Source organism: Lissotriton vulgaris, chromosome 1_1 (genome assembly GCF_964263255.1).
Source record: "Lissotriton vulgaris chromosome 1_1, aLisVul1.2, whole genome shotgun sequence".
Taxonomy (NCBI): Eukaryota; Metazoa; Chordata; class Amphibia; order Caudata; family Salamandridae; genus Lissotriton; species Lissotriton vulgaris.
Window position 1 is genome coordinate 2,015,162,559 of NC_141685.1, and position 16,652 is coordinate 2,015,179,210.

Sequence of the window (16,652 nt, forward strand, 5' to 3'; positions counted from 1 at the left end):
TGGGAGGAGACAAGATGTCAAGACCCCAGAGTAGAGAGGGACATAAAGGGCAATAATACATCTGACGGGAAACAGGAACAAGAAACAAGATAAAAATCACTCCTACAAGGTAGGAAAAGGTTACAATTATTACAGCAGTAAATATGAACCAAAGACCGCTTCTAACCCTATGATGAAATTCAAAACCATACGTTAACTTTGGAAGCATGTCTATCTTACACAACTATGAATGGCAAACGAAATAGCATTGCATAAAAAGCATAAAGAAGCAAAAAGTCAAAGCAGCATAGTATCATTTGAACAGATGAGGTGATGCAGTAAAATCCATATTCTCTGTTTGTTGACTAGCAAGTAATTCTTTCAAGCGAGCTGGATCTTCATAGGTAATAGTCTTCTTTGTGTATGTTACCTTGAAGAAACATGGGTGGAAAATGCCCAAATGGAGCTCCAAAGGAGCAAAGCATCAGTTGCTTACTTCAGAACTCTTTTCGACTATCTGCAGTAACCTTGGCATAGTTCTGAGAGAAGAACAAAGAATGACCAGACTGGAATATATGTTTAAGTTGTCTGGCAGTGGAAATGTCTATATCATACTGTTCGGGGCCCTGAAGACATAGGGAGGTCCTCAAATGAGAGGTAGGAAGGGACACATCCTCCCAATTAAATACATTCAAAATGTAATGGGTGTCCCTTCGGAAGAACACCAAGCGTTCCTTAAACAAAAGAAAATAGAGGGAAACTAAAGTTTTTTTTGTATATGATGGCTCTCTCTTCACTGAGATGCACCGAGAGTTCATGTATCCAATCTGTAACTGACCTGTAACTGTGAGTGGGAAGGGAAAGACACCCTATTCTTTATATAGCCCTCATTCACTCTGATAGTGACATGCTTCAACATTGGGCTCACCTCAACTCCTAAAGGTCGGGGTGAGCTCAACCGTGTTTCAGGGAGCAGTTATGAGAAAGGTGTATGGGGGCGTAACTTTAAAGATAAAATTCCTCACCCACTCCTAAAGTACCCTTTATTGCTGGAGTGGGAGGGAAGAATAAAAACACTAGGTATTAGTATGTGATGGTCCTATGACCCTAAACTAGACACCAACAAGTTTCAGCCCTCTCTCTAGGGGCCTAAAAAGTCCTGGGCTTTTGTCAGGGTGGGATGCAATGAGGTCACTTCCCCCAGAGATGTGAGTGCACTATAGGTACGCAACTTGCATAAGATACATTTAGTAATCTTGTAGGAACAAGTCTAATATTTGCCGCTGGTTTCTTAAGATGAATTACTCCACCTAAACAGGGCATCAGTCCCCAAGGGGGGATAGGGAGAGGCCTTGTAGTCACACATTCATCAAATGTCCATCCCAGCTCAGCAGAGCACCAAGTAGGTTGTGGCTTGGACAGACCTGGGCCAACCGTAGTGGCAACAATTTGTGTTTATAATATGATTGTGTGGTATTGTGGCATTAGTGCAAAAGAAACAATTGGTGGGCGGAATGCTGGACAATGCAAACATTCACCCCCAGTCAAAAGGATCTGGGTTTAATCCATCATTCTTTTGCTCACTGCCACACACCCTAGTTTGGACCCAGCCATATGCAAATTAGTCTTGACACTGTTCCGTATGGGAACAGTCCAGCCCGAACTGCCAAGCCACGTCCTTCCTGGACCAGAAACAAGCACCCTGGGATCGGTTTCAGGGCATCACCGTTCATTAGCCAGGCTAGCTTGAATCCAGTGGTGTAGTGAGCACAGGACCCACGTCTGGGCATACCCTTCCCACTTAAGGCAACATATGCAAAAGAAACAATTGATAGATAGAATGCTGGACAATGCAAACATTCATCCCCAGTCACAAGGATCTGGGTTTAATCTATCATTCTTTTGCTCACTCCACCACCCCAGTTTCGACCCTGCCAAATGTAAATCAGTTTTGACCCTGTTCCTTATGAGAACAGTCCAGCCCGAACTGCCAAGCCAGGTCCTCCCTGGACCGGAAACAAGCATCCTGGGACTGGTTCCAGGGCATCATACTTCATCAGCCAGGCTAGCTTGAATCCAATGGTGTAGTGAGCACGGGACCCATGTCTGGGTGTACCCTTCCCACTTAGGGCAACATATGCAAAATAAATAATTGCCATTGATTGTGGCATTAGTGCTACATACATGTGAACGTTATTTGCCTCCATTTTTATTAGCAACCATGGAAACCTTTCTCAACCCAACAGTGCTGCATAGGAGTTTGTGATTGTGATGTGGATGGGTGAGGGCGAGCAAGAAGTATGTCTCCACCACAGAATAATGTCCTTTCCTAGGGAATGACTGGTGAGAGCAAGTTATCTCAGGCACAGATGGTATCTAGGTTATATATTTCAGATAATATGTGCACGCCTGGCAGGTCTTGAGCAGCCATAGTTGCTGACAAAACAGTTACTTAACCCTTTCGCTACTAGGCCCCCCTCCCCTCATGCAAAGCCTTTTTTGGGCTATTTGGGGTAGTTTGTGATAAGTCCCTGTAACTTTTTGTCCACGTAAGGTATTGCTTTACTTCCAACACCATAGGCATTTTAAAATAATCCAGGGTTTGTGGATTTCCCTGGAGGGGACCCAGAAATAAGCCAAAATAAAGCTAGATTTTGCTTTTTTTTGTGGAAAGATGGGGAAAAAGTGCTGCTGAAGAAACAATATGGTTTTCCCCCAGCAAATGGTATCAACAAAGGGTTTGTGGTGCTGAAATCATCATCTTCCTAGCTTTCAGCGACAAGTAGACTTTTGTCAGGAGACCAACATTTTTTTAACAGTTTTGGCATTTTACTGGGACATAGCCTATTTTTGCTACTTTTTGTGCTTTCAACCTCCCTCCAGTTAGTTGTAGAAATGCGTGTGAAAGCAATAATATATCCTGGAAAGCTGTACATTCATGAAAAGTAGACACAATTCTGAATTCAGCAAGGGGTCATTTGTGTAGAAGTCAGACAAGGGTATTCTGTTCCTATGGAGGGTGGGGGTCAAGAAGTTAGGGGGAGAAAGGAAATGGCTAGATAGGGGGTTCCAGGAGATAGAAGGAAGACGGGAAGGGGAGAGCTCCTATAAGGAGCAAGGGCCCTCACACACCCTGTGAGGTGTCATGCTTCATCATAGGGCAGCTCCTCGTTGGGCTGGTGCTGCAATGCCCAACGGGCCCCGCAGGAGGGCTCTTTGCTGGAGGTCTTCAGTGTAGTCTGCCTATGGTGGTGAGCCTCAGCAAGGCCTACCAGTGCAAGGGATTCACCCTTCTCTGCACATAGTCCTCAGACCAATAGGAAGAAGTTGGCACAGAAACTGGAATAGAAAATACAGAGTTTATTAAACCTCATGAGGTGGAACTACATTCACACAACACCCTTCGGTAATATATGAAGTAGCACACTGAATGGAAGGAGCTTGGTCCTTTTATACCCACACAGGATCTCAAATGAAGACGGTACAAGTGCAAAAAAATGGTTTTAGGTACATATAAGGTCATACAGAAAATGCACAGTCAACAAGTGGGAGGAGCCAAAGGTTGCTAATTCTGGTGAACACATCCTGACAGTTACAGACTAACAGCAGCTGCATGGACATCTGCAAGCTCAACTAAGCATGTGCGAAGGTGAAAGATGCTAAATATAGTTCGTCTCTAGGCAGATTCAAGAGCAGATAACAGAAAGGTAATACAGAGCACATGGCGAGCACATGGTAGCACATGGCAAACAAAATGGCTGACAGAAATACAAAATGGATTCCACAAAACGGACAAAATAGTCTCCAAATGCAGGATGGCTTCTGCTAATGCTAACCTAATCGCTGCCAAATTACAACAGACACCCCTTTTAGCATTAGCTGAAGACAGTCGTTCATCTGGGGTAATCTAGATATGCATCCTGTACATTGATGCTCATCATCTTAGTGATCTCTTTATTTAACATTTGTTGTGCTTTTATTTCTGCAATATTTCTTTTGGCAGGTGTACAAGCAGTAATGCATATGGAGCAAAGCATAGGACCACATTGTATACATACACAGCATGTAAATAGTATCATCAATAGTATAGAGAATCAAGAATTAGAGAATTCCGTACTGGCTGAATGCACTGCGTGTTGGTAGTGTTTGCTGAGCTCTATTTTAATTTTAGCTTTTTTTACCTGTAACTCTCAAGGGGTGTTAAGAAAGTATTAATGCTGCCACAAGGGACAAGGAAGTAAATATATCTTCGACGGAGTTAGTGGGACATCGAATTTGTAATTACTACTTTTAAATTTACCTTTTTAGCTGCTGGAAACTTCATGATATCGTCCTCTTACTCGCACAATAAAAAAACGAATTCACAAACGCACTCCGCTGCTTTAGCGGGAGTTGGGGAATACATCTCATCCCTGCGCCATCTTTGTTAGCGCTCTAGTGTTTCGCTTGCCTGCAACTGCCTTCCTATTTAGGTGGGGGAGTGCTGGCGCGCGGCCATCTTAGAGAATTCAGTCCTGGCTGAAAGTGCTGCGTGTTGGTAGTGTTTGATGGGCTCTATTTTAATTTTATCTTAATTCTGTAACTGTCAAGGGGTGTTAAGAAAGTATTACTGCTGCCACAAGGGACAAGGAAGTGAATATAACTTCGAGGAAGTTAGTGGGACATCGAATTTGTAATTACTACTTTTAAATTTACCTTTTTAGCTGCTGAAAACTTCATGATTTCTCCCTCTTACTCGCACAATTAAATGAATTCACAAACGCAGTCCGCTGCTTTAGCGGGAGTTGGGGAATACATTTCACCCCTGCGCCATCTTTGTTAGCACTCTAGTGTTTTGCTTGCCTGCAACTGCCTTTCTATTTAAGCAGGGCAATGCAGGCGCGCAGCGACGCACCAGAGATGCACCAGAGATAAGCCCGTCTGCGCCCGTCCGCGCGCCGGCCGCGCCCAGTGCCAGGAATGCTGCCGGTTTGATCCCTGCCAGATTAAACTACTCCAAGGAGGCCCTACTGAGTATAGGAAAGAGGATAAGGGGCGGGCCTCAAAAAGATCCTCCACAGACCTCTGCTATCCTGGCCTGTGGCCTGATTAATAGTAGATCCCTGGTCAAACACCATCAGGAGGTGTCGGGATTGTTGGAAGATATGGACCTGGATGCTCTCTTTATCACAGAGTCCTGGACCAGTGCTGACTCCTCTGTTGAGTTGCCCTGAAGGGTACAAGATGTTTCATAAACCCAGGTCCCAGGGAAGAGGGGGCGGGGGGTCAGAGTCATATTTAAGGAGAGGTGGAACTTAGCTCCCCTTCAGATCGATGAGGTCGCAGGGATAGAACTGCTGGGCTTCACCCTGCAGGAAACTAAAGGAAGGGTGCTAACCGGTATGGTTTGCTATAGGCCTCCAGGCCTAGATATGCAGTATCCGGCGTTGTTTGACATTATCGCCGCCCTGGCCTTGAGCCACTCCAGACTGCTGCTCCTAGGTGATTTTAACCTAAGGGACAATGGGACCCTAGGGAGTTATCTGAAGGACCTACAACATATATGTGAGAACTGCGGCCTTGATCAGCTGGTTTTGAAACCTACCCACTCAGGTGGACATGTGTTGGATCGTGTGTTTGCTAATCAGACTGAGACAGAGGTGACTGGCATACTACCCCAATGGTGGACTGACCACTCCCTAATCCACTTTAAGATCACTATATCCACTCATGTAAATAAAAATGCCTGTCCTGCAACCTACCGAATGGGAAGAGACTGGTCTAAACTACCAAAAGATAAAACGGCTCCTACCTTCACCATTCAAACACCTTGTGCTCCGGGTAATTCGGTGGGTCAGAATTATCTTACCTACTGTAATTATATCACTGATACCCTTGATAAACTGGTCCCCCTAAAAAAAAAAATAGGAATAGAGGGAAACTGTCAGCCCCTGGCTCAGTGAGGAGCTGAAATTACTACGTAATCAGTGTAGACAGGGAGAAAGGAAGTGGCGAAGGCTCTATCTAGAGTCAGATAAGAGACTGCTAAAGATAGCGCAGAATAAATATAAAGGGGCCAACGTCAAATCAAAAGCTCTTTTTTATGCCACTTCTATACTTCAATCACCGAACAGCACAAAAACTCTCTTTAATATTATAAGGGACCTCTCCAACCCGGACTACACAAGCAACAGGGTGGTTGCACCACAAAAGCTCTGTGACGAAATCTCTATCTTCTTTGAAGAAAAGATTGCCAAAATCGTGGGGGACTTGTTCAGGATAAAGCCAGCAGTCAGGACACTCTCCTTTTTACTGTCGAGGAGGAACCATGGGCAGTATCATCTATTGAGAGTTTTCAACCTCTCACAGAAGAGCTTTTTAACAGCCTTGCTCTTAGTGTATCTTCTGGCTCCCCCTTAGACCCCCTTCCTCATAAGATCTAGAAGGAGTATGGGCCAGAGCTATTTCCCTGGATGCGACTGATCTGTTGCCAGTCACTGGAGGAAGGAGTAGTGCCGGAGATATGGAAGCAGGCAACAGTAACTCCCCTACTTAAGAAACCCTCACTGGACCCAACTATCCCAGCTCATTTTAGGCCTATATCCCTCCTGCCCTACCCTATAAATATCCTGGAAAAGGCTGTTAGTAGATCTTTGTCAAACTATCTTGAAGATAACCGCCTACTGGATAAGGGTCAGTTTGGGTTCCGCCCAGGCCATGGGACAGAGACTGCGTTGGCTACCACTGCGAATGCGAGCCGACAATTGTAATTCATCAATACTAGTGTTGTTGGATATATCGGCCGCATTCGACACGGTAAGCCAAGCAGTCCTGCTAGGCAGACTGGAGAAACTGGGGGTGAAGGGCAAAGCTCTGACATGGCTACAATCATACCTGTCAGGTAGACAACAGGTAGTGACCATGACTCCATATGCTTCTCCAAAATCCCTGGTTCACCATGGAGTGACACAGGGCTCAGCGATTAGCCCTATCCTTTTTAACATATATTTGCGGCCTTTGATCCCTATTATAAAATCTTATGGGATCGACCTGATCAATTACGCTGACAACACCCAATTGGTGTTTTCCCTTGAAGGGAAACATGCAGTGTCTATGAACACATTCCAGGAATGCATGTGTCGGGTTTCTGGTTGGCTCAATGCAAATTCCCTACAATTTAACGAGGGGAAAACGGAGATAGTCTACTGCTTGACTACGAAATTGAATCAGCAGCCACAGTGTCAGCTTAGGCTCTCCCCGGGGGCTGATTTATGTGTCCCAGTTAAGACAGTGCGTAACCTGGGAGTACTGTTTGATGAATATCTTCAAAAGGTATCGCAAACTAACAAAACTATCCGCGTCTGCTTTGGTCTGCTAAAAGCACTTAGACAGATTCTCCCTCTTTTCCCCATCGACACCAGGCCCCTGGTGGTAAGGAGTATAATCATATGCATACTGGATTACTGCAATTCCCTATATTTAGGTGCTCCTCATATATCTTGCAGGGACTGCAGAGAGTCCAGACCTTTGTGTCCAAGCTGGCACTTAATAGACCACGTAGCTCCTCTACCACAATGGCTCTGAGAGACCTCCATTGGCTGCCCGTGGGGGACAGAGTCACATTTAAATCACTGTGTATTGTCTATAGAGCACTGCACAGTACGGGCCCCCTACCAATGCAGGAGAAATTTACATGGTACAAGCCCACTAGGCCTCTTCGTTCCTCTAGTCTGAGTTTAGCAACAACTACCAGATTCAAGAGAGCCAGGATGGGAGGTAGGGCTTTTTGCACAGTAGCGTCCCGGCTGTGGAATGACCTGCCCCAGAACATCAGGCAAGCCGACTCCCTGATAGGTTTTAGAAGGAGCCTAAAGACCTGGCTATTTGCCAGAATCTGAGATTTCAGTACCCACTATTCAGCCCTGCCATCGGCCGGCTCCAACTGATTAGGTTCTCTCAAAAAGCGCAGGATATCCGTAGAGTAGCAGTTGCGCTATACAAGAACTATATACAATACAATACAATACAATACATAAGATAGTCAGTAGCTTCCAGCCCCAAGTGATAAAGAGTGTCCATATCCAGTTTGAGAATGTCCATGTACCAGTCTCTGGGTGAATTTCTGCAGCAATCTTATGCAGTTTAGAGATTGCATCATATACTGAAGGCGAGTGATCCCGAATGAAGACACAACAGCTGCTGCCAATGATGCGACATGCACCACCTCGATCAACCAGAATCACATCTAATACCATGCGATTCTGGAGTGCTACAATCCTTGCAACTTGCAGCTCCTCTGTAATGTTCCCAGGTGCCATAGATGTTTGATTGGTGACAGCTTCCACAACACGAGTCAATCGCCTTATCTCTCTGCTATTCAATGCAGCACCCACAAAGAAGAACAATCCTAAGTTAAAATCGACATATTGTTGTAGAGCAGTGTCAGTTTGATCCACTTCATCAGTACTTATTGTCCTCTTATTTCTGTTCTTGGAAATGTGATTGTACAATTGGAAGTCGAGGTGATATGAAGCAGGTGCCAAAAACACAGGGAGCAATAGAAAGGACACATAGCAGATCCCTGACCACCCAACAGGTAGTTGATAGTATCCCTTATTTCCACACACAAAATAAGTAGTATGTGAAGACGTAAAACTGCTGTTATTAGCACCTTCATAGGTCAGAACTATTGTATACTCACTCATTCCTACTGGAATTCTCCCAACACTACTAATACATAAATCTGCTTTAGCTCTAGTAACAGAAATCACAAAAAGTCCATTGTTTTTAATATTTCTCATGTTCCTATTCCCATTCAGTCCCTTTAGCTTTAGGATAACCATCTGTATCTTGATAGCATACTTTATTCAGACGAAAGTTAATCCCACCTACTGAAGGCTTTCCAGAAGCAAACAAAAGTGCATACCAAACTTGACATGAACCATTATGTGAAAACGGCAGAGGAATAAAAGGTGTTGCTACTTTCTTTTGATGTGCAGGTATCATCCCACACACCCAACAGTTGGTGGTATTCGTGGCATTATGTGTATGATGCAACATTTGAATAAAAGTGTTGTTTAAGTAGGATTGTCAATGCTTCTGCTCATGGTACAGAAGCTTGAAGTAATGATGTTCCACTGGCGCTGTAGTAGTGGTAACGAAAAGCTGTCGAGCAGGAGCCACTTTCTCAACAAACCAGGTGATTATTGCCATAACCACCAGAGCAACAACAAACCCTACAGCACAAATGATTCTTTTGTTAAGCATTTTAGCAACAGTGATAATTGATCTTTCTACAAACTCGTTGAAACAATCGTTGGAACTCTTATCCCTGGGCAGCCATTGATTTCTTCACCACAGTCCAAGACGGGTGTCACTACACTACACAGGACTGATCCCCCCCTTGCCACATTGGCGTTCCGTTTCACTAATCCAGGGCGGTAGCTCAACCAGTCTTTTCCAGCACTGCAGATTCTTTCCTCGGTCTCAATTGGTATCGCGATGCTCCAGGAATCGTGTGGTCCGGGAAGACTTCTACAGATTCGTCAGGTGAGATAGCTTGACCTTTCTCTGTCTACAGAATCTCTTGATGGTCGGTCAACACAGCAGGTACCACCAAGGCAGGAGACACACGTTGCAGTGTGTGCTATGGACCCAGTTCTTCTTGATTATCACTCAAACTGCTGTCCTTGTCGCAAGGAGCTCTTGCTCTGGTCCTCGCCACCTCGGTTCCAAGCTGTTCGATCTGTCGAAGACCTTGACCATCACGTGGTCACCAGGACGGAGTTCATGGGCCTCACCTGTAGATCTGTCAGGAAGAGCTTATCGAACCTGTTGATGAATAGAGATCAAACTGTCGGTTAACTATGCCAAATAACCATTTATCAGAACACATGGAACATCATGTATGGTGCGTGGCTTAGGAACTCCCCAAATGTTCATTGGTCTCCGAAAGACAACTTCATATGGGGTAAGGCCAGATCGTGAATGTGGCACCGATCTTATGAACAACAATGCCAAGGGTAGTGAATCTGGCCACTTCAAAATGTGGAAGTCAGTATTTTCGCCAACTTCAATTTCAAAGTAGCAATGTACCTCTTCACTAATCCTGCTGATTGCGGGTGGAAGACTGCATGGAATTTCAGCTTGATCCCTAATCCTTTCAGGACGTGCTCAACAACTTGCCCAATAAAATGAGGTCCGTTGTCACTCCACAAAAGTTTACAAACACCATATCTAGGGAAAAACTCCTTTAGAAGCACCTTTGCTGTGGTGAGAGCAGTATTATCCTTTTAGGGTATGCCTCTATCGATTTACTGAAGGCACATACCACTAGGACGTATTGTAGATTATTGCAGTGTTCAAGTTGGATGTAATCCATCTGCAAAACTTCAAAAGGTGTGGTTGGTGTAGCAAACCCCCCTGTAGGAGTCCGTGTCCCTTTACCAGGATTATACTGCGAACAGATCAAAGAGGACTGTACTACTCTTTTGGCTGTGCTGGCAATTTTAGAATGCTCCCAAACTTGCGTAGGCAATTTAGTTATTGCTACAGCTCCAACATGTGGCAGCCCATGTGCCATTTGAACCATAGGTTGTAAATAGGCTGCAGGCAATTTCCATTTATCCATGTCTTTGTTGCGCCAACAACTCTCATCGTCCAATATTCCTTCTTTAGACCATTGCTCAAGTTCTTTCACAGAGGCAGATCTCTGTATATCCAATACTTCCTCTCTAGCATCATGCCAACGCTCAGCTTGTGATTTCACTACGTACTTGGATGTAGTGCTTCGCTGCATCGCAGTCTCACGGGCTACGCGGTCTGCAAGGGCATTGCCTTGTCCTATTTTGTCAATGATTTTCTTGTGCGCGCTACACTTCATAATAGCAATTCTCTTTGGGTATGTAAGTGCCGTCAAGAGATGATACACTAATTCTCTGTGCATTATCTGCATCCCGTGGGATGTAAGAAAGCCTCTTTCCTTCCAGAGTAGGCCAAAATCATGAACCACTCCAAAAGCATAGCGGCTATCCATGTAGATGTTCACACACAAGTCAGTGCTAAGTTCACACGCTTGTGTCAAAGCTATTAGTTCAGCTGCTTGAGCCAACTTCTGTGGTAGGCGAGCTATCTCAAGTGTCGTGATTGCATATGCAGCTGAGGTTGTGCCATCTGGTAACTTCACAATCATTTCTTAGATTCAACAAAACAATGAATAAAACAATCGTCCTGCATAGACTACTATTTCAGTCCTGAATGAATCTTCAAATCAAATCGCTTTTATTTTCATCTCATTTTACAAAAAGTTGCACTTATTTTTTAAAAGCTTTTTTCACAGTGGAAAACTACAAGACCTATTTACAAAGGATTTACAAAAAGGGGGTGGTGATGAACAGAGTGTCTGAGTTAAACAGACCACTCTTACCCAGTCCAAAGATCAGGGCTTGATCCATCACCATTATTTATCTCACTGCCCCATCCCAGCTCAGAACCTGGATATGCAAATCAGTCTGTCCCTGGCCCAGTGCATCATGGGAACAGGGCAGACTAAACTACCAAGCCAATTCTTCACCAGAAAGGAGACAAGCTACCGGGGACCGGTTTCTGGCATTTCAGCCTTCTTCGGCCCGGCTTGCTTGAATCCTGATGGAGCAGTGAGAAAGGGACTCATGTCTGAGTATACCCTGCCACACCTATAGTGGCCAAAAAAAACGATTTACAGAGACTCTGTCCCTCACCACCCCTTGTTGTAAATATTTTTGTCCACCCTAAGCGTGGAAGGGTATTCTCAGATGTGAGACCCTTGCTCATTGCACCATCAGGATTCAAGCAAACCGGGCCGAAGACGGCTGTAATGCCAGAAACCGGTCCCCGGGAGCTTGTTTCCTTCCCAGTGTAAGAATTGGCTTTTGTAGTTTGGTTTGCCCTGTTCCCATCATGCACTGGGACAGGAACAGACTAATTTGCATACAGCCAGGTTCTGAAACTGGGATGGTGCAGTGAACTAAAAAACGGTGTTGGATCTAGCCCTGATCTCTTGACTGGGTGAGAGCTTTCTGCTTAATTCAGAGACTCTGTCCCTCACCACCCCTTGTTGTTAATATTTTTGTCCACCCTAAGCGTGGAAGGGTATTCTCAGATGTGAGACCCTTGCTCATTGCACCATCAGGATTCAAGCAAACCGGGCCGAAGACGGCTGTAATGCCAGAAACCGGTCCCCGGGAGCTTGTTTCCTTCCCAGTGTAAGAATTGGCTTTTGTAGTTTGGTTTGCCCTGTTCCCATCATGCACTGGGACAGGAACAGACTAATTTGCATACAGCCAGGTTCTGAAACTGGGATGGTGCAGTGAGCTAAAAAACGGTGTTGGATCTAGCCCTGATCTCTTGACTGGGTGAGAGCTTTCTGCTTAATTCAGAGACTCTGTCCCTCACCACCCCTTGTTGTAAATATTTTTGTCCACCCTAAGCTGGAAGGGTATTCTCAGATGTGAGACCCTTGCTCATTGCACCATCAGGATTCAAGCAAACCGGGCCGAAGACAGCTGTAATGCCAGAAACCGGTCCCCGGGAGCTTGTTTCCTTCCCAGTGTAAGAATTGGCTTTTGTAGTTTGGTTTGCCCTGTTCCCATCATGCACTGGGACAGGAACAGACTAATTTGCATACAGCCAGGTTCTGAAACTGGGATGGTGCAGTGAGCTAAAAAATGGTGTTGGATCTAGCCCTGATCTCTTGACTGGGTGAGAGCTTTCTGCTTAATTCAGAGACTCTGTCCCTCACCACCCCTTGTTGTAAATATTTTTGTCCACCCTAAGCGTGGAAGGGTATTCTCAGATGTGAGACCCTTGCTCATTGCACCATCAGGATTCAAGCAAACCGGGCCGAAGACGGCTGTAATGCCAGAAACCATTCCCCGGGAGCTTGTTTCCTTCCCAGTGTAAGAATTGGCTTTTGTAGTTTGGTTTGCCCTGTTCCCATCATGCACTGGGACAGGAACAGACTAATTTGCATACAGCCAGGTTCTGAAACTGGGATGGTGCAGTGAGCTAAAAAACGGTGTTGGATCTAGCCCTGATCTCTTGACTGGGTGAGAGCTTTCTGCTTAATTCAGAGACTCTGTCCCTCACCACCCCTTGTTGTAAATATTTTTGTCCACCCTAAGCGTGGAAGGGTATTCTCAGATGTGAGACCCTTGCTCATTGCACCATCAGGATTCAAGCAAACCGGGCCGAAGACGGCTGTAATGCCAGAAACCGGTCCCCGGGAGCTTGTTTCCTTCCCAGTGTAAGAATTGGCTTTTGTAGTTTGGTTTGCCCTGTTCCCATCATGCACTGGGACAGTGTAGAAAAAGGTAGGGCTAGGACCTTTCTCAAGATTTGCCCGGCGCTAACCGCCCTTGTACCATTCAAATTTACCAAGCAATGAGGCAGGCGCCGGAGACCAGAAGGCAGGAAACAGAAGTTTTATTCCGACGGAGCAGAACACATCAGATCAGACAACAAGGTATCGTCTCGAGGTGCTCTAACAGCCTCTCGGAGGCCTGGCCTCTTATACACTGGTTTATGGCATGTGACCTTTCTTTATCATAATCAGAACATTCTGACGCCAGGAAAAGACATCCCCGTAATCCTCGTGTCAATCCCACCCCCATATACCTCCACAATAGAGGTCCTCAACCTGCTGATAAGAGGAGGGGGTCATCACGCAGCTGAGTGTTCCGTCGAGTCTTAGGATGTGTGCGCCTGATCATATCACAGGGGGTGGGGAGGCCTGGATCAATAGAGGGTCCTTTGAAGGAGAGCGACCTCATACAATAAGGGGCAGTAAATGATATCTCCCGGCTTAGGCGATGGCCTCGGACCTGTGTGGACAGCTGGACACGGGGGAAGGGGTCATCAAAGGAGTGGTATTCATGCCACGTGGACAATCGAGCGCGGAGGGAAGGTTTATCAACAGAGGGGCATTCATGGGAGGAGAGGAGATGCTGGTCAGGCGCAGGCGTGACTCCCAAGGACAGGGTCATGCAGAAGGGTTATGCTCATGAGGGGGAGGGAGGGGGAGCCAGGGTGCGCGGAGGATGCTTGCTGGGTCAGAGGGGCGCGCTGGTGATCGATTGTGGACAAGGAGATCATGATACCTAAAATGGCTGTTGTGCATGTTGTACGTGGGTGACAAGCTGGCGCAGATGATGTTTAGCTCGCAAACTAAAATTCCACAACAGGAACAGACTAATTTGCATACAGCCAGGTTCTGAAACTGGGATGGTGCAGTGAGCTAAAAAACAGTGTTGGATCTAGCCCTGATCTCTTGACTGGGTGAGAGCTTTCTGCTTAATTCAGAGACTCTGTCCCTCACCACCCCTTGTTGTAAATATTTTTGTCCACCCTAAGCGTGGAAGGGTATTCTCAGATGTGAGACCCTGGCTCATTGCACCATCAGGATTCAAGCAAACCGGGCCGAAGACGGCTGTAATGCCAGAAACCGGTCCCCGGGAGCTTGTTTCCTTCCCAGTGTAAGAATTGGCTTTTGTAGTTTGGTTTGCCCTGTTCCCATCATGCACTGGGACAGGAACAGACTAATTTGCATACAGCCAGGTTCTGAAACTGGGATGGTGCAGTGAGCTAAAAAACGGTGTTGGATCTAGCCCTGATCTCTTGACTGGGTGAGAGCTTTCTGCTTAATTCAGAGACTCTGTCCCTCACCACCCCTTGTTGTAAATATTTTTGTCCACCCTAAGCGTGGAAGGGTATTCTCAGATGTGAGACCCTTGCTCATTGCACCATCAGGATTCAAGCAAACCGGGCCGAAGACGGCTGTAATGCCAGAAACCGGTCCCCGGGAGCTTGTTTCCTTCCCAGTGTAAGAATTGGCTTTTGTAGTTTGGTTTGCCCTGTTCCCATCATGCACTGGGACAGGAACAGACTAATTTGCATACAGCCAGGTTCTGAAACTGGGATGGTGCAGTGAGCTAAAAAACAGTGTTGGATCTAGCCCTGATCTCTTGACTGGGTGAGAGCTTTCTAATTAATTCAGAGACTCTGTCCCTCACCACCCCTTGTTGTAAATATTTTTGTCCACCCTAAGCGTGGAAGGGTATTCTCAGATGTGAGACCCTTGCTCATTGCACCATCAGGATTCAAACAAACCGGGCCGAAGACGGCTGTAATGCCAGAAACCGGTCCCCGGGAGCTTGTTTCCTTCCCAGTGTAAGAATTGGCTTTTGTAGTTTGGTTTGCCCTGTTCCCGTCATGCACTGGGACAGGAACAGACTAATTTGCATACAGCCAGGTTCTGAAACTGGGATGGTGCAGTGAGCTAAAAAACGGTGTTGGATCTAGCCCTGATCTCTTGACTGGGTGAGAGCTTTCTGCTTAATTCAGAGACTCTGTCCCTCACCACCCCTTGTTGTAAATATTTTTGTCCACCCTAAGCGTGGAAGGGTATTCTCAGATGTGAGACCCTTGCTCATTGCACCATCAGGATTCAAGCAAACCGGGCCGAAGACGGCTGTAATGCCAGAAACCGGTCCCCGGGAGCTTGTTTCCTTCCCAGTGTAAGAATTGGCTTTTGTAGTTTGGTTTGCCCTGTTCCCATCATGCACTGGGACAGGAACAGACTAATTTGCATACAGCCAGGTTCTGAAACTGGGATGGTGCAGTGAGCTAAAAAACGGTGTTGGATCTAGCCCTGATCTCTTGACTGGGTGAGAGCTTTCTGCTTAATTCAGAGACTCTGTCCCTCACCACCCCTTGTTGTAAATATTTTTGTCCACCCTAAGCGTGGAAGGGTATTCTCAGATGTGAGACCCTTGCTCATTGCACCATCAGGATTCAAGCAAACCGGGCCGAAGACGGCTGTAATGCCAGAAACCGGTCCCCGGGAGCTTGTTTCCTTCCCAGTGTAAGAATTGGCTTTTGTAGTTTGGTTTGCCCTGTTCCCATCATGCACTGGGACAGGAACAGACTAATTTGCATACAGCCAGGTTCTGAAACTGGGATGGTGCAGTGAGCTAAAAAACGGTGTTGGATCTAGCCCTGATCTCTTGACTGGGTGAGAGCTTTCTGCTTAATTCAGAGACTCTGTCCCTCACCACCCCTTGTTGTAAATATTTTTGTCCACCCTAAGCGTGGAAGGGTATTCTCAGATGTGAGACCCTTGCTCATTGCACCATCAGGATTCAAGCAAACCGGGCCGAAGACGGCTGTAATGCCAGAAACCGGTCCCCGGGAGCTTGTTTCCTTCCCAGTGTAAGAATTGGCTTTTGTAGTTTGGTTTGCCCTGTTCCCATCATGCACTGGGACAGGAACAGACTAATTTGCATACAGCCAGGTTCTGAAACTGGGATGGTGCAGTGAGCTAAAAAACGGTGTTGGATCTAGCCCTGATCTCTTGACTGGGTGAGAGCTTTCTGCTTAATTCAGAGACTCTGTCCCTCACCACCCCTTGTTGTAAATATTTTTGTCCACCCTAAGCGTGGAAGGGTATTCTCAGATGTGAGACCCTTGCTCATTGCACCATCAGGATTCAAGCAAACCGGGCCGAAGACGGCTGTAATGCCAGAAACCGGTCCCCGGGAGCTTGTTTCCTTCCCAGTGTAAGAATTGGCTTTTGTAGTTTGGTTTGCCCTGTTCCCATCATGCACTGGGACAGGAACAGACTAATTTGCATACAGCCAGGTTCTGAAACTGGGATGGTG